Raw genomic sequence first — 24,974 nt, 5'->3', positions numbered from 1 at the left:
TGAAAAAATATCTTTAGGTTTAATCACACATATGGTCTCTATTTATAGTGATTTTTCTTAAATAGGTCCTCACTTTCTATTTGTCTCAATTAAGTCTTTAATTTTGAAAAATTGAAGCAATTAAGTTTTTGTCATGTTAGTTTTGTACTAACACGAGTTAAAGAGCATGTGTGAGTGCTTTTTTTTATTAATTTTTTAAAAAACTAAATTATTTTTATTTAAAATGTCGTGTGTCAAACTGACATTGTGTCACACAACAATGAGAATGTGACGTGGCACTAATATTCCACGTGTTAAGTCAGGTCACGACATTAGTATTAATTTGATTCCTGTATTTTTATTTTTTTTGAATTTATTGCCTGTATTTTTATTTTGTCCCCATTTAGTCTTATTTTTTTTAAAATTAAACAATTTTGTCTCTTTCCAAATTCAAATAAAATTTAATTTATATATAAATCTTTATAAATCTTTTTTTAAATTGATATTTTTATTAAATATTTTTAAAAAATTTATTTATATTTAGTTAATTATATAAATTTTAATTATGTTTTTAAATATACCTACAAAAATTTAAAAAAATATATAAAAAAAACATGACACCAAAAAATTAACAAAAAATTTATATAAATATGAATATGAATAATATTTATACCTATATATATATATATATATATATATATATATATATATATATATATATATATATATATATATATATATATATTACTTTAACCAAATAGCTAGAAATAAGGGTGTACATTTAAGTTCAATTGGACTAATATAATTAAGATGCATGGATAAAGTATATAAATTTTAATTAATGACAAAAATAAACTCATTCGGTGTCCGCGTTCTTCTCAATAAGCGTTTCCAATTTTGAAAAATATCTTTAAGTTTAATCACACATATAATCTCTATTTATAGTGATTTTTTTAAATAGGTTTTCACTTTTTACTTTTGAAAAATTGAAGTAATTAGGTTTTTGTCGTGTTAGTTCCATACTAACACGGGTTAAAGAGCATGTGTGATGGCTTTTTTGTATTAATATTTTAAAAAATTTAATTATTTTTATTTAAAATGTCATGTGTTAAACTGACATTCTGCCACACAACAATGAGAATGTAACGTGGCACTAATAGTGCCACGTTTTAAGACATGCCACGTTTTATTACCTTAGTATTAATTTGATCCCTGTATTTTTATTTTATCTGAATTTATTTCCTGTATTTTTATTTTGTCTCCATGTAGTCCTATTTTTTTAAAAAAAATTAAACAATTTTGTCTCTTCCCAAATTCAAAAAAAATTAATTTGTATATAAATCTTTACAAATATTGTTTTAAATTGACATTTTTATTATATTTTTAACAAGATTAGGTTTATTTATATTTAGTTAATTATATAAATTTTAATTATGTTTTTTAAATATACCTACAAGAATTTTAAAAAATATATATAAAAAAACTTGACACCCAAAATTAATAAAAAATTTATCTAAATATGAATATGAATAATATATATATATATATATATATATATATATATATATTACTTTAACCAAATAGCTAGAATTAATGGTCTACATTTAAGTTCAATTGGACTAATATAATTAAGATGCATGGACAAAGTATATAAATTTTAATTAATGACAAAAATAAACTCATTCCGTGACCGCCTTCTTCTTAATAAGCGTTTCTAATTTTGAAAAAATATCTTTAGGTTTAATCACACATATGGTCTCTATTTTTTTTTTTTAAATAGGTCCTCACTTTTTATTTGTCTCAATTGAGTCTTTATTTTGAAAAATTGAAGCAATTAGGTGTTTGTCGTGTTAGTTTTGTACTAACACGGGTTAAAGAGCATGTGTGAGTGTTTTTTTACTAATAGTGCCACGTGTTAAGTCAGGTCACGTGTCATTACATTAGTATCAATTTGGTACCTGTATTTTTATTTTATCTCAATTTATTTCCCGTGTTTTTATTTTGTCTCCATTTAGTCCTATTTTTTTTTAAAATTAAACAATTTTGTCTCTTCCCAAATTCAAACAAAATTTCATTTGTATATAAATCTTTACAAATATTTTTTTAAATTGATACTTTTATTATATATTTTTAACAAGATTAGGTTTATTTATATTTTTTTAATTATATAAATTTTAATTATGTTTTTTAAATATATCTATAAGAGTTTTTAAAAAAACAGCAACATGACACGCTGGTGCGGATTTTTCAAATGATGTGGCTCGGTGAACAAATTATTAATGTGAAATTCCACTTTTTTTAAAATAAAACTTTGAGAAAATTTTCGTAAAAAGAATAATTAAAGATAGTTTATCATCTTTCACATTAATAAAAAATTTATATAAATATGAATATGAATAATATGTATACCCATATATCTTACTTTAACAAAATAGCTAGCATTAATTGTCTAAATTTAAGTTCAATTGGATTAATATAATTAAGATGCATCGACAAAGTATATAAAATTGAATTAATGACAAAAATAAACTCATTCCGTGTTATTATAATTAAGCATTGTTTTGAAGAAAAATCTTTAGGTTTAATCGTACATATGATCTCTATTTATAGTGATTTTTCTTAAATAGGCCCCTCATTATTTTTTGTCCAAGTTAAGTTGAAGAAAAATCTTTAGGTTTAATCATACATATGATCTCTATTTATGGTGATTTTTCTTAAATAGGCCCCTCATTATTTTTTGTCCAAGTTAAGTCTTTATTTTTAAAATATTGGAACAATTAGGTACTTGTCATTAGTTTCGTACTAACACTTAGCTCATGTTAACTTGAATGGATTTGAGGGAGAGTGATTGAATGAATTTGAGAGGATTTGAAGTTAAATTTTTTGTTGTTTTTTTGAGTGGATTTTGGAAGTAAGTGAGAGTGGATTTAGAAGTAAAGTTTGTGAGAATTAATGTAGAATTTGATTGATATCACAGATTAAAAAAATTTACTTCCAAATCCAGTCTCACTTACTTCCAAATAAAAAAAAAATCACCTTCAAATCCTCTCAAATTTCATTCAATCATTCTCTCCCCAATCCATTCAACTGAACAAGGGCTTAAAGAGGATGTCATGTGTCAATGATTTTTAAATTTTTTTTTATGTGGAAACAGTAATTAAGGGTAGTTTCTTCTTTCATGATCTTCCACATTATTTAGGATTTTCACAAAATTTTCTCCAATTTTTTACTTTAAAAAAAATGAGATTCCATGTTATTAATTGTTCATTGCTTTTTTTCATAGGTATATTTAAAGAACATAATTAACATTTATATAATTAACTAAATGTAAATATAAATAAACTTAATCTTGTTGAAAATATTTATTAAAAATATTAATTTTAATAAAAATATTTGTATAATATTTATATGCAAATTAAATTTTATTTCAATTTGGGGAGAGAAAAAAATGTTTAATTTTAAAAAAAATAGGAATAAATTGAGACAAAATAAAAATGAAGGGACCAAATTGAGACAAAAGTAAAAATATAGGGACCAAATTGAGACTAATGCAATGACATGTGACCTAACAATGATACGTTGCAACATCATTGCCACGTGGAACAATGTTATTTTGACACGTGGCATTGTAATTTTTTTTTAAAAAGTTAAATAAAAAATATTTTAAAAATTCAAAAAAACCACAAACTGCACGTGACACCCTCTTTAACGGGGTGTTAGTACGGGACTGACAACAATGACTTAATTACTTAAATTTTTCAAAAATAGGGACTCATTTGAGAAAAGAAGAAGTGAAGGAACTATTTGAGAAATGTCACCAAAAATAAGGACCATATATATGATTAAACCTTTTTAAAAAAATTGGGACTGAATTGAAATGAAATAATAATCTAGACACAAAATTGAAATTTAGGTAATGACTCATAGCATGCGAATTACACGTGGCATTGTCACTGCCACAACCACGTGACACAACATCAGTTTGAGTCATTAAAAAAATTTATTTTTAAAAAAATTAAAATTTCAAAAATTTTAAAAATATTTTAAAAAATAAAAAATTCCCAAACTGACACGTGTCACATCTTTAATGGTGTTAGTACACTACTAACAAAAATGACTTGATTACATCAAATTTTCCAAAATAGAGATCAAAATGAGATGAATAAAAATAAGGCACTGATTTGAAATTTCCCTATAAAATGGGACGAACAGAACGATTTAACCTATATGATTTTATTACAAATCAAATCATATTTTTTCTATGATGAATTTTTGTAGTTTATTATAGTTTATTTTTTAATGTGTTAAATTTGAAATGAATTAGTTCATTTAGGATTATAGTTGTATTTTATATTGTTTCAAAAATTTATAATAAACAAAATGTATTGAATATTTTTATATTTAAGATATGTATATATTTTAAAAGGTTGTCGATATGGAAAAAAGAAGAAGAAGAGTGTTCATTTGTCAATGATGAAGACTTCATAAATGATGTGGTAAGTGTGGATTTAATATTATATCACACATGCAACAATTACAATTGAGGACAAGAGTTAACATGATAATAATGTTATGCATTATTGGATATGGGGATTTAAGTCCAATAATGATAAATAGACCTAGAGGCTTTGTGCCCTAAAATAAGCGTCGTAAGGAGCAACTAATGTCATATTTGGTACATACTAATCCGTGTCGTAACATTATTCGCATAAGACCAAAAACATTTATTAATTTGTATCAATGCTTAAGGGCAACTAGGTTAGTTAAGGATGCATTTCGATCAATTGTTGAGGAACACATTGCTAAATTTCTATAGATCATTGACATAATCAGAAGAATCTAAGTGTATAATTTTTTTTCCATCAATCCAGAGAAATCATTAGTAAACACTTTTATAATGTATTGAATGCAATTTTGATGTTAGAATCAAACTTGTTATGCCAACCATCAACAAATAAGGTTTATCAATATATCCTTAATAATAGTAGGTTTTGTCCATACTTTGAAGGTAACATCTTATGGTCAATGAAAATGTTTTATAGTATATATATTAGTGCTACCGTTGTCATTTACACAATTATTTGTATGAATAAGATTATTTAGGAGTTATTGATGGAACTGATGTTCGAGTAAATGCTCCAAGATTACATGTTGTCAAATATTGAGGTAGGAAAGATTGACCAATGTAGGATGTATTCATAACATGTGACTTTAACATGAAATTCAGATATGTACTAGTTGGGTAAGAGGGAATAACTTCTGATTCAAGAATTTTAAAGGAGACTATAATTACATTGGATCCTTTGGTCAACAAAATATGTTTCTTTATACCTTGGAAGTTTATGGGTTTTAAATTAGTTGCAATCACGAATTTTGGTTTTAATTGTAGGAGAGTATTACCTTGGAGATGTGGGGTTTATGTTGAAAAGAAACATAATTACAACATATAGAGGTGTAAGATATCACTTGAAGGAGAACAACATATAGATGTTGTTTAATCATCATCATATACCATTGAGAGATGTTATTGAAAGGACATTTGGTGTGTTGAAAAAATGATTTTCCATTATAGCAAGTGGAACGAAGCCTCATTATTCTTTCGATATAATGACTTAAATAAAATAGAGTTGATATGTTGCATTGTTCACAACTTTTTACGAGGAGTAGAGAATGATGACACCTTTCTTGAAAAAGTGGATTGAGAATTGATGGACCAAGTTGAAGATGTTTCAAATACTCAAGATCATGAAGTTGACTACAAACATGAGTGTAACCTTAGGGATGAAATAGCAAATTAAATGTGGAGAGATTATGAAAACAATTAAATTTAGTTTTATTTCACATCAGAGCATGTTTTTTTTATTTGTCCCATAGGTAATCATGAATAGGGGAAAAGGTATTGCCTTAGACTCATCTATCAACCTTCATGAATTCACGAAATGGATGGAGGATATGGACCTCTGACTGTTGTCTGTTATGGTAAATGAAGCTCGATATGGTAATAGGATTGACAAGAGTTGGACATCCCAAGCATACAACAACGTTCTTAAAAATCTCCAACAGTCTGATTTGGTGCATTTTGTTGATGCTCTGAAGCAATCAATTTTTCTAGCAAATATACTAGGAAGTTTGAGTACAATAAGTGTCGTATCCACATAGATTTGGATGAAAACACAATGTTCTAAACTAGCTTGACTTTGAATAAAAAAATAAAATGGTGCGTGAAAGGTGTGGAAAGGGATTTGATTTAAGAAAACAAAGCCAATTTTGCAAAGTAACACATTATAAATAAATTTGAAATTAAAAAAGGTGGACTTCAAGATGATAAATGCGTGTTGAAGCTAGATTTCACCACTTTGTCCTTCTCTTGTGAATATTCAGTTATTATTTATAAAGACACGGCTATTCATGTCTTAAGAGTTCTCTTTGAATTTAACTTTAGGTCTATCTCTAGCACCTAGATCCTAAGATCACTAGACTTCCGTATAAATCCTTAGTGACTTCTTGAATGAATCATTTGCATTAAGATCAATACTCTATAAGCAGCTAGAGTCTTAGATATATTCCTAGCACCTAAAAACAAAACAAGAATTAGTTGGACCACAACTTGAAACTAATTCCCGTTTAATCTCAAGCTAGTGAAATAAGATGAATGATCAGTTCATCCAATAACAAGCACAAAATAATTACATACATGTAATAAAAGCATACTTTGTTAAATAAATACTACCAATACAAGAGAGTTCTAAAGGGTTACATCTTTGCTGTAACACCTTAGGATATTTAGCTCCTCATAATAGATAGAAAGAATACAATATAAGGAAGAGTCATTATCTCCTAAACCTCCAATAATATTCTTTAAAGTACTAAGGAAAATGTTTGAGAAAATCTTTAAAAAGTCTCTCTCTAAGGTCTCTATAGAAGTCTCCTGAAATAAAGGAGCAACTATGTTTTTATAAACTTTCCAAGGTGTGACTTTAGCGGTGAAAGTGTGGCTCCAACTACAGAGGTTTCTTTCCAAGTTGGGTTTTCTTTGTGACTCATGCCTCGTCCTTTTGGTGTTGTAGCCCTTGAGATATCTTCTTTGAGAATGAATCTTCATGGCTTAGCCTCAGGTTTATTGCTTGAGGTTTCTCTCCAAGGTGAGTTTTCTCTATAGTTCAAGCCTCAAGATCGCTACTCAACTGTGATAAAGTCATTTTTGTCAAAAATTGTTTAAATTTCCTCTATTTCCTTTATTTTTCTCTTTTGACTTTCTGTAATGAAACAAAACTGCAAAACAAGTCAAATTAGGATAATTTCTACAAATATTTGCAAAATCAAAACAAGATAAGTGTCAAATTGATCTTAAAATTAACTTATATTGGTCACTTATCACATTTAATAAGAATTATATAAAAAATAAACAAAAAGTACTTAAAAATAAGTGGCGCGAGGTCCATGACTTATTTTTTGGGTTAAATAGGTTTTCTTGGAATGACTCAACCAAGCGCTTGGAAGCTAAAGACAAAGTTTGGAGTGACTTAATCAAGGTAATCAATGAACATTAAATTAATTTTAAAATATCACTATTAACAAAGTGTTTGTAACTACTTTATTTTTGTTAATCAATTTCAAGCATAGTCAAGCATTGCGAAAGGGAGAGTGAATTCGATCAAACACTATGACTTAAAGGAGGAGTTGCGGGGGTCTAATTGTGCCACAAGAGCCAAGTGTCGGACAACCCATAGAGCAAGAAAAGACGTACAAGCACAAATGTTCAACGTGAATTTGAATGACCATGTGGATTACATCCTCAACTTACCTGAACTTGATCAAGTGCCACAATGAAAACCACCATCACCTACTCATGTGGACTTATATAACCCTAAACTAACATCATCGGTGCCATATGCACCTTCTTCACCATCTGCTAGGACCTTATCATCTGACAGGTCTAAAAGAAAATCTCCCATGGTTGATGTCGTTGACTCTCCATTTGCATCGCTCTCAACACAACTTGATGGATTCATAAAACTCCTTGGTAGAATAAATGTTCACTTTGAGAAACTTTCTTCTTGTGCCAAATGACGGGTGGTTGTATCAGAAGAATGGTGGCATTCAAACAAAGGAATGACATTCTCCATCGTACTTCCACTTTTCAATACACGATGAGCGACATCTGAGAAATGTTAGCAACAATGAACATACCAGATGATTAGGTGGTGAAATAATGCTACGACTTATTGTGTGTAAACCTATTCTTTGTTAAACGACTTATGGGAATACTCCCCTTGCGTTGCTTGAACAAGTTGTATAAGATGATGGCAGAAGGTGGTGGTTCTTCAAATTATTCTATCTAACAATTAACTATATGTAATATTTTATGGTTCAATATCATGCGTTGACATTTAAATTGTGTTTGACATGTAACAACTCATGTTTTATGGTTAACTAAACTAACATGTTTTATTAACTTTTACTATGTATATGTTTAATGACTTGATCACTTGTTATATCCATTATAACTCATACAATCTATTATGGGACATGACTTTGTCTTCTTCAAGTAAAAGGGAAAAAAGTGGTAAAACACGTAAAGGAAAATCACGTGCAACTCCTCCTGATGATGTTACTGAACAAAAATATGTAAACCAACTATAATAGACAAAGTGGTTCACATCCTCAGCCCAAATGAAAAAAATATAATGTCCACTTCTTTATATGACATGTTTTATCACCTAAAATCATGGTTTTGTGGTTCTTCGATGAGTCACAATTTCGATAACTTGATCCCCTTCTTCCTTTTTCCTTGTCGATTTTCTGTTGTCTCTATCGGTTTGTTGTTGTCTCTAGCTCGTTCAGTGTTGTCTTCTATCCATTAGTTCCAAAATCGTTTGGATGATACCTACAAAAGATACTCTGTAATGTTTAAGTAAGACGAGATCCGATCACTTAAGTATTCAATGCAACAATCAATGTAATTAACTACTTCACATGGATTCCTTATTTATATAAATTGTAATAGACTTTTACTTATCACCGACCTAATTACAGTTTAATCAACTATTAATTGTAATTATTACGATTATTTACACTACTCACTACAAATAAGTCTAACCATGCTAATGGTATACCTGATCAGTCATTTTTACTTACTAGATGGTCTTCATATAAACCTGATTAGATATGTTCTATATACAAAAATTGGATTTGACTCAACCATGTTGTCCCAATTGGGTACCTACTATACAAAAATAATGTACATAAAAATATATTAAAAAATAGTATAAATTGTGTAAACTAAAATTGAAGCTAAAAGTGTCTGATTCAAGCAAAATATAGAATAAATAAAAAATAGAGAAATTGCTAAAAATAAATGATAAATACTATAGTGGGCAGATTTTTAAAATTAACACACGAATTGGTTTCTTATCTTTATATCAAATGAACACATATAGAAATGCCTAATTATGTAATGTTGTTTTAGGTTTGACTATTGTTTTCTTCCTACTAAAAAGTTAAACTATTGAGTGTTTATATTCGGTAACATTTGAAAAAAAAAATCAAATTAGGTTAATATATTCTTGGAATCTAAAGGAGTAAGTTGGTATATATTTAACAGAAAGCACTCCAAAAACAAATGAACATTGGTTATATCAAATCGTTCGGTAGTGGAATATTTAGGAGTTAAATAACCTTTGTTGTACCACTTTTCTTTGCATAGAAGACAAAATCATGAATAAGAAAATTATGGTTGTGTGATTGCATAGTTGATAAAATAATGAAGAAAATTAGTTGTAAATTAGTTACATCACAGATTGGGAAGGGTTAAAACTATATGACATTATGATAATAATCAATAATGAATTTGAGAAGTGGGACAAAAGACATGAATACTTTATTTGCATAGTTTTGAACCTAATTAATCTATAATTGAGTTTGGGGTTGACTACTTTATCTAATTTAGACAGCTATTGAATTTAGTAACGAACATGCTCGATGCAACTTCCCCTGTAAATGAAATTGACACCTAAACTTTAAAGTGCTAAATGTCTGTCTCTCTAACAATAATTTATGCAGATACAACAATAAACAGACTAACTAGTTAATGATAACATTTTGTTAAAACATATTACTAAAATTGGGACATGTCATTGAGAAATTGTTAAATTGTTTATTGTTGTTTTTATACTAATTAGTTATACTTATATTAAAATTTGATTTTATATTCACATGTCTTGTTTGTATCTTTGCATATGTAAATTCATTTTTTAGCTGCTTTGACGGTTAAGAATGTAGAACTAAAATTTCGCTAGTTATAGTAAAATTTATTATTATTTTTTTTCACTTGTTGACAGCGACTTTTTTTATTAGCATGTATAAAAAGTTAGAAATTTACCCTGAATAACCAATTCCTGCCATTATGTAGTTATATAGCATTAAACCTCTATTCATGAACCCGATTTCTCAACATGCAATTTATTTATTTTTTCTAAAATTCTTTGAGAAATACGAGTAACCAAATTCTCATCGACCCCTTTTTATTATTTAAAAAATATTTAATTTTTTATTTTTTTTATTGGTCGAAAGTTTGTTAAGTCTTCTAAAATTTGCCTGGTAAAATTTAAAAGAAAAAAGTAATGTCTGTGAAGACAATTTATAGTTTTTTTAAATCATCTGAAAATGTTAATAAATTTTTAAAATAAATAAATTACATTGTAAAAATTGAGGATGTTGATGAAAAACTTATAAATAGGAAATATATAGTTTAAAAATGATATTATTGTATTATAATTAAAAACATATAATTTGAAATAGTTTAATTAATAAATAATTAACGTAAAGGTTATTAGTTATTAAACAACTATAACCAATTATTAATTTATAATATAACCAGTTTTAATTCATTTTAAGAATTTGAAAAATGTAGAAGGTACTATTAACAATTTAAAGGATTATTTACTTTTCAATATTATTAAGGATACAAATAAATTTGATAATAATTCATTTTAAAATAATTATTTTATAAATAATTTAATTAATTTTTAAATTTAATAATAGTTATAATTGTATGTATGCTAAATTGTGTAATATGTGTATATATTGTTAAATTTAAATTGCTAACTGTTGATTTTTTTTTTAAATAAAGAATGTTATTTTAAATGTTAACATTTACAATTGGAATACTTTTATAATAATTATTTAATTAATTTATTATTTTTATATTGTCGAGGTAAGATTAAATTGGAAGTAAATTACTGAGATATCATTAAAATAAAGATGGATTGTTGAAAAAATTGAAAGATAATAAGTAAAAGATGAAAGGATTTCTTTGAAATTAATATGTTAGAGGAGCATAATTTGAGACGGCATGTTGACATATGAGAACTTGTGGAACATTTTGTTGTTGGCATAACGAGAACTTCTGAAAACATTTTGTTATTGAGGTTGACGTACGATTTTGTATTGAATATTAGATAATTGGTTACAAAAATTATTGACAAAACATGGATATTGAAAATAACAAAACAATTTTTTTTTGTTATGTTAAAATAATACTTCTAGCAATGTATGCGAATGAAATATGGTTGGTCAAAGAGTATTTAATTTTAGATAAATAAATATTTTATGATATATGTTAAAGTAAGTGAAATTTACATGAGAAATTACAATTATTTAATCATAATTTATTTTTGTGAAATAAAATTAAGATTATTGAATTTTAAAGGTAATGAGCTTAAAATGAGAAGAAATATCATGCTATCAGACCTTAAGGATGATTTTCATGTATAGTAATCCATTCAATTTTCATTTTTTTACAACAAGGAGAACAATATAGCAATCTTTTTTTTATTTGAAGTTTTTCGAAGTGTCACTAATTCTTTTTATATTGTGTAATAGTTGGTAAATTGTGATAATGATGCATTTTGTTCCAACATATTTTCATGCAATCGGTGTAAGTTGGCCTGTTAAATTTTGTAATGTGATTGCCTATTTTTAATTTAATTTTGTGTGTGTACGTGTATGTAGTGTGTATGTATATGTGTTTGTTTTAAGGGTTAAACTATGCTTTTGGTTTTTAAACTAGTAAGAGTTTTTTCATTTTAGTCTCTGTTTGAAAGTTTGATTTAGTTAAGTCTTTGTATTTTTTGAAATTTATGAAATTAGTTTTATGTGGTTAACAACATTAGTGTTTATTTTACGTGGTAGACCGAGTGTCACGTCACCAGACACTTATGATATGATTATTATAATGTGTAAAATGATTAAGAGATGTGTTTCCTTTTTTTATTTGAGATGTATATTATGAGGGCTTAAACTCAAAGGAAGAATTGCATGTCACTGCGGTTACCATCGTCAATCGTCAAACCCTCATTGTATTGGGTCTTCGTCGTTTGAGCCTCCACACCCTTCTTTGCCCAAAACCCTCATTGAACTAGGCTTGATGATGAGAGTGTTACACATTTCATCTTAACCTGCAAATCCATCACCACTACTTCCACGATTTTCGATGAGCAGCAACTAAATAGCGTGATCAGTGACCAACAATGCTCACATTATTCCTCCTGGGTTGGATCACACGTTTCTCTCGAACTTCCTGTGTTGCTTATTGTGTGTAAGTGTAATGAGTGAAGTGAAACAAACAAACAAGGGCCACATGGACCAACCCATTTGTACTAATGTTCAATATTTTGTGCAAATATCAAGCTTTATTAGAAACAATTATTTCATTTATGAGTATTTCATAAATTTAAATATTTGTAGTTAGATTTATACCAAAGGTAATTCTTATAATTTTTTTTAGTTGTAATATTGTTTCATAATTATTTATACGTGTCTGCATTTAAAACATAAAAAAATAATTTAATTACTTTTTATGTCCTCATAAATTTAAACGTTTTTAATAGAATTTATATTAAGAAAATGTTTTGCTCAAGGTTAAAAATATTTATATTCTTGAATTAAGTTTCTTTCAATGGAGAACAATAAAAATAAAATTTTTAAATCATTATTATCTTACGAAAAATGACATCCATTACAAAAATACATGAAATTACCGACAAACTTTCACCGAAGGAATTATTTCTGTCGGTAAACGATGCATTACCGACGGATTTTATCGACGGATGTAAAAAATGTAATTATCGACGGATATTTGTTCTTCGATAATTATCGACGGACAAAATATGTCGATAAAGTCTTCAGTAATTATCGACGGACAAAATTCGTCGATAATTCTATCGATAATACATATTTTATTTACCGACGACCAAAATTCGTCGGTAAATCCATCGATAAAAGGAGCGGAAAAATTTTCGTCTTTCTCTCTCTCCGCGAAGAAGACTATATTTTTCTATCTCACAAAACACTTTCGTCATTTTTTCTTTCCTCTCATCTCAAGACTATTTCTCACCTTCTCTGCAACCATTTTTCTCTCTCGTGCAACCATCTTCCCACACTACCATCGCTGCCGTTGGAGAGTGCCACCACTGCCATTGGAGAGCGCCACCGCTGTCGTGGGAGAACGCCACCGCTGCCGTGGGAGAACCACGCGGAGCGCCATCGCTACCGTTGAAAACCGCCACCGCTACCATTGGAGAGCGACACCGCTGTCGTTGGTGAGCGCCACTACTGTCGTTGGGGAGCGCCATCGTTGCAATGGGAGAACGCCACCACTGCCGTGGGAGAACCATGCGGAGTAGTGCTGCCGTCGGGATGCTCAAAAACTCATTGGGGATTTTTCCCAATTTTAGGTTTTCTAAAACAATTGGAGAACCTAAGTAGAGCCTTTGATTTTGGTTTTGGAATGAATTTGATTGTTGTTTTGATTTAGGAATGAAGAAAGTTTGATAAAAAAATTAAAATCTGAGGAAAACGAAGGAGAAAGAGAAAGAAGATGAACCAGATCGAGATATTTACCAACAGACTTACCGACGGCTTTCGATAATTATCGATGGATTTTTGTGGTAATTACCGACGGATTTGGTCTTCGATAATTACCGACGACCATAATAATCCGTCGATAAATATTACCGACAACGTTATTATCGAAGGACCAAACTCCGTCGGTAAGCCGTCAGAAAAATGATTATCGATGGATTTTGGACGTTTTCGACAAATTTTGGTTGTCGGTAATAATTATTTTTTTTGTAGTGATCGTATTGTATCTCCTTATGGTTTGATTTTATATCTTTAATATTTAATTTTAAAAAGAAACATTGTTGTATTTGGTAAAAATAATTATTTCTATCTTACTTAATAGTTTATATTGTTTAGGAGTTAAAGATTAATCTTCTGATCCCAAATCCATCAAGTAACATCGATAGAGTCAATTACTGTATATTTAATGTATTGTTCGTTTTAGAGTGTAAAAATTTGTCATAGTTTTATCCTTAAAAAATACATCAAAAGGTTGAAGAATTATTTAAATTATTTTAGACCTCAACTCCTAAATGATATGAAACTATTAGGTACGATAAAAACAAAATAATTCTTGAAAACTTTCCTTTTATTATTGTTTAAGTTGTCGTGTTTGAAATTATAAAATTAATTATCACATCACTCAATTAACTATAAAATTAAATGATAAATATTTAATTAAAAATACAAATATTTTGATCACTCAATGAAAAAATATTTTTGTAGAAAATCAATTAAAAATAACAAAATTTATCAAAAGAAATAAAATTTAAATATTTAAAGAATTATTATTTGTTTTAATATTATAATAAACAATATAATTTAAATGTTTGTTTCCCAATCATTATAAATATAAATACATTCAAAATAATATGTTAAATAAAAAATATGGTGTATATTATTATATAAATGAATATCAACAAAACTATACAAAATTCTAATTGATTTATATAGTTTATTTTTCATAAGTTTATAAATAAATTACAAATTTTCAAAATTAATATTATATACAAATATTTTAAATATATATTTAGATGATTTCTTATTTTAATTACCATTGCAATTAAAATTTATAAATAAATATTACATGCAGAAAAATTATCTTATTAAATCTATTTCAGTTCTTTATTTTAAAGTATAATACAAATATAAGAAAATAATATTATATAATTATGAGATGATATTACCTTCTAGTACCATAAAAATAGTAATGAGATATGTTATTGGTGTAAAATTTCTAAATAGGGTTGTGCGCGTCGGACAAAACAAAAAGACTCGTAATTTACAATATGGTCTGGTCTGAGTTGTGGATTAGGGTGGTGTGGCAGTTGATGAGTCACTTCGGCTAGTTATTGGAAGGTGACTAGTCCATTTTACAAGTTTCTCGTGCTTGCAACTTGCTGGGTAGGGAAAGAAAGGAACACGTCATTTTATTTTTCAAAAGAAAGCCAAAGATTATTGACCCACCATTTATTAATACATCCAACACCTTGTTCCATCCAATCACCTTAATTTCTTTGTGCATTAATTACGGAGTTAGAGTCTACGTTTTCGGTAAAATAAACTTTTCATAACATATGCTCTTTCCTAATCATGTTTTCTCTTAAACTCTCAAGATTTATATAGTAATTCAAAAATACACAATATATATATATTAATATGATGCATTTTTAGTAGTAAGTCACAACCAATTTCTTTCAAAAAATCAAAATAATAACAATCCTATAAATTAAACATGGATCTATACATCAAATATATTTAACAAACAAAATATCAACCAACACCTTTAAAAAAAAAGGTATATTCTATCACAGATTAACTTCTAATTCAAAACATAATACTTGCTTAAAAAATTATTAGAGTAATTTCATTACAATTTAAGCCACATATTTATATATGTCACTGTGTGCAAAAAATCTCACTCAACTTCTTACTACCTAATATGTTAATTTTGGTGATTTAGACCATTAGTGAAATAAAATGATTTGTTATAACATAAGTGTGAATACTTAATACATAAATAAAATAATAATTCACATGTAATCCTAAATATGTTACCACAATTTCATATAAGTTTCATCATTTTCAATAATAATTTCATTTAATCAAAATCACAAATTAGTTAATATTCTTATAAGACCAAATATATTCTATAAGAACTCCAACAAATATTTCAGACGCTTCAAGCTTCCAATTCTAGGAGTACTCATCATCTCCAAGGGTGTTCGTCTTCTTTTAGTCGGTAGGAGTTGTGCTTGCAAAAAACATTATAACGCTCAAGTCAACCAAATGAGTTTGTGAACAATAAATGTGATAATCTAATAATCATTATTGACGCATTTGGTTTACTTGAACGTTAGAGTGTCTTCTGCAGACATAACCCTTATCCAACTTGAAAAAGACAAACGCCCTTAAAAAAGACGAGTACCCTTGCAGTTGGAAGTTTAGAGCATTTAAAATACTTGTTGGAACTGCTATATTTGACCCTATAAAAACAATTAATATGAAAACTAATATTCCTTTCATGTTTATAACAAACATTCAAATACAATCCATTAAAGAGACATAAGAAAAAGAAAGAAAGAAAAATATTTCTTTTAAGCTTGAGCAAAAATGTTCTCACATGAGAAAAAATCTGATTAAAATAGAGTGAGTTGTAATGCTATGTTTACTTCACTAAAAAATCATTCATTTGAGAAAAAAAATCATATGTTGAGCAAAAATAGAAATAAGAGTAAGGTATGAATCTTTGATATTTTCGTTTGAACGAAAATCCTCCAGTTGAAAGAAATATCATGAAACCTAAGTCATGCTATAGAGCAAATCAAATTTCAAATGTTTTTACTCAAACTCACTTCATTATACACAACTTTCACATTATTCAAAATAATTTGCTCAAACATCATTCTTCTCTCATTTCAATTCAAACTCATTATGTATATTTCTAATCACATTAAGCTCATAAATTAACATTAGATATTTTGCTTCAAATAATCACACTCAAACAATGCACAACCTTGCATAAAACTCTTAAATACTATATTCAAATCACCTTCATATGAAAATAATCTATCCTAAGACTCTAATCATATTCTCCCCAATTCTCCCCAAAATACTTCACTTCAAAATATCTCTTTTCTTGACAATCTTGAATGGATTTTTTTTGTATCCAATTGAATTGAAATATGTAATATCATAATAATGATAGAAATGAAATGCATTTTTTTATATTCCTAAAAAAAATCTTGAAATGCCCGTAGAAATTTCCAATCCTTTTTTAGATTAGAATTTCGATTCTATCTATTTGTTTTGTTGCAAATTTCTTCGAAGTTGAGTCTAAAATTCTATTATTTCTTTCTCTTTTCATAATAGGTTCTTTAAAAAATTATAAATAATTTTCCTTAGCTAGACTCCTTCCTTTTCAAAGTAGTCTTCAAAACAAAGCAATAATCCAAAATATAAGATGTAGAACAAGGTATACAAATATAACAAAATTTTAATATGTGCTTAACAAGTTGAGATTATCATTCTTCTTAACTAACCTCACCAAGATTGATAACAAAATATGAAGAAAACAAAGAATCTTTAGAACAATGGTGGATTTGGTTGTATAAGACGGTGCCTTGGTCCCCATATATTTTTTAGATATATAAAAATTAATATATAAATAAAAATAACTTCTTTTACTTTTAGTATATTATATATATTTCGTATCCCATAATTTTTGTACGCTTAAAAAAACCAAAACTTTGGTATCCCAAATATCTTTTGAAGATCTATCACTGTTTTATAATAAATAAGAACTCACTTTGTTTGAAAATCTTATAGAATAAGATTAATTCCTGATTCCTTAACTATTCAATTAGATTATGAAAGAGATAAAATATGAAAATAAGAATTTAGAAAGAAGTTAGAGAAATTTTTTTGAGAGTTATGAAAGTGTGTGTTGTGCGGGTTACATCGCCATGCTTTAACCTCACTCACATGAAAATTATCAAGACTTTCTTTTTCTATTACACAAATTTTCAAGACTTTTTAATCAATGATTTTGCTTAATACATCTTTTGATTTCACTATTTATATTGTTCAATTGTTTTTTTCTCAATTTTTTTCACTCAATATGGTCATAATATTTATTAGAAGTTAATGTGGTCTTTTTTGTTAGATCATTAGCCTTGTTAGATAACTTGACAAGTGACACATTAATATGTGTTTCAGCAAGAAGAAAAATGTTCATATCATTCTATTAATTTATTATCTTTTAAATATATTTTATTAATCTAACGAAAAGAATCATATTGAATATTTTTTTATAAATATTAGAATCACGTTAAATAAAAAATGTTGAGAGAAAATATCTAATAATTATTATAAATATTGTATATTAAACCTTGTATCTACTTGGACTTTGGATAATATGTTGTTAATTATCACATGACTTTAATTTTTGTTTCGAAATACTTCTATTACCAAATATACCCTAATATCCAAACAACTCATATATATGTATTTAACTATACAGTAACAAACTTTAAATTGAGTTGTAGTGCCGGACTAATCTGGTCCACCACGGGTTTGAGTCAGGTTGAGTTTGAAAAAATATAATTTTTTATGCGGATTAGTTTTCAATCCGGCTCACCAGGGTTGAACTCGTGATGAGCCGGGTTGGTTCACTAACCTACCTAATTTAATTTAATTATTTATTATGTTGTGTCTCAATATTATTAATTAGTATTTTTTATTATATTGTAGATGAAGATAAAAAAAAGATGTTTCAGGAGAAAAAAATATTATAGATTTATCTATTCAAGACTTTAATATTATAAATGGATAAATGATACAAAAATTATCAATATTAAAAACTTATTTATTCACCTTTTGTGTTTGTTTTTAGATTATGTATGATATTTTTATTTTATTTTGAATTGTCTTTGGAGTTTAAGATCATTTTAGAGTGAAATTTATGTAGATTTAAATTTAAAAAAATTATAATTTTTTTTATTTTAAAAATAACTTATAATTAAGTGAGTCAATAAGTCAACCTATTTAATCCACCAAAACTCGTGGTGAGTCGGGTCGGGTTCAAATTTTTTCAGTTCGCTAATAAGTGAATCGGGTTAGATTGACTCGCTAAGTGACCAACCTGTAATGGACCGAGCCGGGTCGAGCCAGTTTTGACAGCTCTTTTAAATACATTATAACTAACCCTGTCTTCTTAAACCCCATATTCAATGTCTAAAAGTCTATAGATTCATTATTCTCATTCAATTTTTTTACTCACTGTTATATCATTAAATTTCAATATTTTTTTTAAACCCTTCTTAATTTAAACAACAGAAAATCTTGTGGAGATCTCTACAATTCAACAGGCAATTAAAAGTATCATCTCAACTTCCTCAAACACCATCTTTTCCACCACGATAGAACTAGGTTCTCTTTTAGAAAAAAAAAAATCATGGGTAAAAAAAAAATCATTAAAGAAAATACCATAGGTTTCTTGAATTTGAAAAATGGAGATCAAACACCCCTTTATACTAGGTTATGCAATTGCGTTGATTTACAATGGTCTCGACCTATCCCCGTGTTTGCCTCTAATGTCGGTTATATTATAGTATTGGCTTTTATGCAGAATTGGAAGATGACGTTGTAGACAATCAACCCCTCACTACGGATTAAGTGAGATAATATAAAGATAGTTTATAACTGTACATTTGTTTACAATAAAATAAACAATTAAAAACAGATAATGCTAAAATGCATAATAAATTTACATTATACAAATAATATAGTTCATGTTTAAATAAATATGGTTACTTTTTTCCTATGTCAAAGCATTGGGCTTTAGCTAAGGAGGGTGAATATGGAATCACGTGGCTTTGGTTAACCGCTTAATAGTCTCACATAAGTACAATACCGACAAATCTGTCACTGCCGTGCCAGGAATTGTGCCATGTCATCTTCTTCCTATGTTAAACGTAAAAAACAAGTCTTACACGTACCATGAAAATGAAGGGCATTTGTCTCCTCCGAAATAAATTAAAAATGCGCATGCCAAAGAGCAATTAAAAAAGAGAATTTTAATTAATATATATAATGTCTTTGCGAAGAGCAAACAAAGAGAATAAATTAAAAAAAAAATAGAAAATAGCTCACCACATAAAATACTGATATACCTTCTGCCAAAATCCATTTCGAGGGAAACAAACACCAATCATTTACCAGACCATAGCTACACCAGAAGGACTATTTTAAGTTTTTCCACTAGCTAGGAGTCAAACAACACAATGAGTCAATGACATGGCATTTTCAATTGAGCATGGTTGTGCTGTCAAAGTGAGTTCTCGTTATTTTCACTGTTTTAAAATAAGACTAATAATCTTAATCTTATTGTACTTTAGAGTCTAGCTATGTAATTATGCTATTTTAATTCTTTAAATTTCACTCATACCAATTTTTAAGTTTTATAAATATACGATTTATGTCAGACCCATAAAAACTCCAACTAAGTGGACAACATGTGTAAACGAAAGGAGCGTCTGAAATTTAGAAAGTGGAAGACAAGTGTGTGATACAGATTGGACGAACGGTTTTGACGGTAGGAGTAAAACTGAAACTTTCAAATTTTCGTGTCACTTCTCTGCATGCACCATTCATCTTCAACCTTCTGAATCTCCTCCTTCTCTCTACCATCTCCACCTTCTCTCTAAGAAAATCTCATCTTTTCTTCTTCCGATCACCTCTCAGGCACCGTTTGAACTCTCCCGGCGTCAAGGGCTTTCATTTGAATGTGTGGATGGATGATTGATAATGGTGTGAACTGAGTTGAAATAGAGTTTGATCTTCGAACTGCAGTATTCTGAGTAAATTCTATAATTGTGGTCGAGTGTCATTCGTGATCGTTCAATTCTTCATGGAAGTGTATGGTCTTAACTGAATTCTCATGCGTTAGGGATATTGTCTGAGAGTCATTCTGTAGTACCCTGCAGAATTTTGTAAACTGTAACCGAGAGTCAGTATTGACCATTCGGTTTCCCTTTGAGCGTCCGTCTAAACTAAATTATTCTTCTGGAGATAATTTAGTTAATGACGATCGTTTTATATTATTAGATATATGTAAATGAGTGTTCGGTCTAAGTATAATTCTTCTTTATGTTTCCTAAACAGTTTAGTTAATGTATTCTATAATAAGTAAAGTCGTAGATGATATTGTTATTTTTCATTAAAAATAAGTGTGGCGCAATTGTGTGTGTGTGTGTGTGTATATATATATATATTCATTCATTTTATTTAAGTTTACTAGTGCTCGGTCTTGGACCAAGCGTTCGATCTCAGTAGCGCTCGTTCTTGATAAGTGCTTGGTCTTGGACCAGCGCTCGTTCAATAGTGTTCGGTTTCTACAAGGCTTGGTCTTAAACTTAGCGCTCGGTCTCGGTTCAGTAATATATTATTACCATTTTTAAAATAAGAGTCTTCTACCAAACTCAATAGCGTTCGTTTCTTCGTAGTATCTCATTAGTTATTAGCATTTGGTGTCAAACAGTATTGGTCTTTAAAAGGTGTTCGACCTAGAGTCTCAGTACTCGGCCTTGGCTTCGTGGAGTCCGGTGTGAACTCTTAAGGGTCTGTTCATTAAAGCGGATAAATTTGTAAATAACGTTCGGTCATGTTAGTTTCTAATAAGTGTTATTCCATTCGGACTTGTGCTATGATGAGAAAGTGTGATTTTATTGCAGTTGAATATATTGATGATGGAGTATAAGGGAATTTGAAATATGATGTGAATGAAATAGTTTGGTTATGAAAGAGTATTCCAGGGAGGAATATCTCAAAAAATGGTTATTGAATGGTAAAATATGAATGTGGGCAAAGCTTAGCGGGCGTTTATCCTGATATTCCGTGATTACTCATTCTCAAGTAGAGAGGAGTAAGTCATGTGTGGGAATGACAGGAGGTCCTAGTCCATAAGGTTAACTTGGACGGAACAGATTAACCTTGGGTGACAGCTGTTGAGGGTATCCCAGTTACTACATCACTCGAGTGCACAAACGTCGTAGCTACACAGGATTCATATAGTCCGAACAGTCAGAGTTAAGTGGTCGGTCTTTGCATGCCATGATGTATGAATTATAATTTGGTTGTTGTTTGATTTAATCACGAAAATTGTATGTTTTATTGAATTAATTAAATTACATAAGCTTACCCTATTTATCATTTTGTCTGTGTTGTACGTTCGGTTGTTTGTCCTGTTGCAGTGATCATCCGTGTGGATGTGAGTAGAAGGAGAAGAGTTGCTGGAAGAAGCACTGGAAGAAGTGGAAGTGAAGGCCGAACCTTAGGAATGTTCGGATTAGTTGTTGGCCTCTTCTTTTGTAAGACCGTTCGTTATAAGTTTATTTTGTAAACCGTTCGGTCTAGTTGTAGCCCCTAAACAATTTTAAATTCTGTAATATTTTGTAAGGTCGTTCGGCCATAACCGTGGTTCTGATCTTTTGTAAAATGGATCTGTCATATTATTAATATGTGATTATCCTCTTATATGGTTTATACTGAATTTTTGGGATGTTATAATTTCTAATACGAGAGTTTTTGTAAGAGATATAAATATGTGTTTACAGTTTGTCAAAATTCCTGCACCTATTAGAGATGAGTTTTTGGGAATAGATATAAATATGTTTATAGTTGTAGGGGAAAGTTTATGTTACCGAATAAGTAAATTTAAACCTCCTTTTACAAGTTAAATTTTATGTTATAAGATTAAGTTCGACTTAAATTTTTTTAAGATGATATTAAAATGATTTGAAACATATTACAAATTCTGAATTATAAAATAAAATTTACATTTACTTACATATATTAAATTTACATATATTAAATTTATCATATGTGATCTATATTAAAATATATTATTTGAAAATGACATGCGTAAATATGATCGAATCTTAGATCTTTACTAGTTTAATATTAAATCCTCATATTAGATTAATTATTTTGCGTTAGGAGGAACTTGTTTATGTAATAATGTGTTTGTTGGTCTGACCTACCTATATGGCCATAGTGGGGCTGTCCCTTGGCTTGATAACTGAGCTAAAATGTCTCATCTTTGCAATATGTTATTTTTAGATACTAATTAAGGCGTGTTGCAACAAGTCTATGATGTGTTTATGAGTTAGGTCTCTATCATAGTTCATTCACTCACAGTATTGACGTCAATATCAAATGTCTCTTAAAACTTAAAAACTAAATCATTTTTCAAGACTCATTAATTGCTACAACAACATTGACATTAGCGCAACCAAAAGTTTAGACATGTGTGTTATTTTCGACGTTATATTTTAGTTTTCAAATCAAAACATATTAAGAAAAAAAAAAGGTTTATGGACTTCTGAACTGAAGCATAAACTTTAACATTACACTTCGTTTCTAAAATTAAAGTTCAAAACAATAAAGTATTATAAAACTAAATAAATAAAGGAACGAGCTTTAATTTTGAAAAATAATTTAAACCTATCCGACTATAAGTTTCGGTTCCTTAAGCAACCCAAGCCTATTGTGATTTTCTTATAAAAAATATTTTCATTGAGTAATTCCAACACTGTATTAAAGAACATGACAAATTAAACTAAAATTTAATACCACTATATGAATCATAAGCAAGTAACAGGTGAAAATTGAGAAATATACTTTTTCATATAATTTTCATGCTTTTACAATATTTTTTACGATTTCTATTTTTCCAAAAAAAAAAATTATTTTTTCAATTTCTTTCCATCCTCATATATTTTCCACCTTAGAATCATGGGAGAACCACCATGGCCTCCGCAAAAAGTAGAGTCATCATCACCTTTCTCACCTCCATATTGAATAGAAGATATTAAAAAATACTATGAAGAAAGGATTATGAAACTAAAAAAAAATACAAAACGAGAGAACAAACCTTTAATAACTTTTGAAATGGAAAGGAAATGAGACTCATAGTAACAACATAGCGACACACTTTGTATTGGCTACGAGAAAGGTATGTGAGGAAAGTAGAAGAGTGGCAGCAAAAGCAACAACTTAGTTCGCATTTGACGACGAGGAATGGAACAAAGTGGCTCTTGCAGTGAATAAGTGATGCAGCAACGCAAATGAAAAATCTTTAGTGAGATATAGTTTTAATCCTAGTAGAAGAATATGCCTCGATTATTTAAATAATTGAAGCCTATAGTTATGAAAATATTTTCAAAAGTGCTATCAGTGACATTTTTTTAAATAATTTGCAAAAACTACAGGCTTTGGTTCTTTAAATAATTAAAGCCTATAGTTGTGCAAATATTTTCCAAAATTTCAATAGTGACATTTTTTAAATTATTTGCAAAACTATAAGTTTTGATTCTTTAAATAATCGAAGCCTATACTAATATATATTTTGGTTATTTAAAGAACTGAAGCATATACCAATATAGATTTCAATTATTTTAGAATCGAAACCTATAGTTATGAAAAAAAAAATTCAAATTTGTGATCACATTTTGATAGATTTCATTTTTCTTGAAACCAAAAACGATTTTGAAACTTTTTATTGGAATATGAAATGAATTATGAGTGTTAGAAATAAAATTTTAGATGTAGGATATTTGGTTTTTAGGATGAAAATGAAATTTGAATATAAGCATGTGGTTATTATATATTTTCTCACATTATAGGTATTTCAAATAAAGCTGTAAAACATGAAAAAAAAAATATGAAAAATACAAAAAAACCATGGATTGTTTTAAAAAAAAATTCATCATTCCATTTCTAACAACTTTCACGTTTGGAGCATCTCCGTTCGAAGTCTATAACTAAAGTTAAGACTTTTTGAAGTTTTTTACTAGTAATTTTGAATCTGAAACCAATATGGTGAACACTCTAACTATTATAAAATTCTAAAAATCAGAAAGAAGAGAAAACACTAATCTTTACAAATACAATCGGGAAAAATGAAAGCTCGAATCCAAACGATCACCACAAAGTTAATATAGAGTAAAATTGATTAAAGATGAAACTCTATTAGTTGGAGAACTTTCGTGCAAACTAGAATAAGAAAAAATAGTGAAGAGATTTTGTCCCAA

Source organism: Vigna angularis, chromosome 1 (genome assembly GCF_016808095.1).
Source record: "Vigna angularis cultivar LongXiaoDou No.4 chromosome 1, ASM1680809v1, whole genome shotgun sequence".
Lineage (NCBI taxonomy): Eukaryota > Viridiplantae > Streptophyta > Magnoliopsida > Fabales > Fabaceae > Vigna > Vigna angularis.
This window is presented reverse-complemented; position numbering follows the sequence as displayed.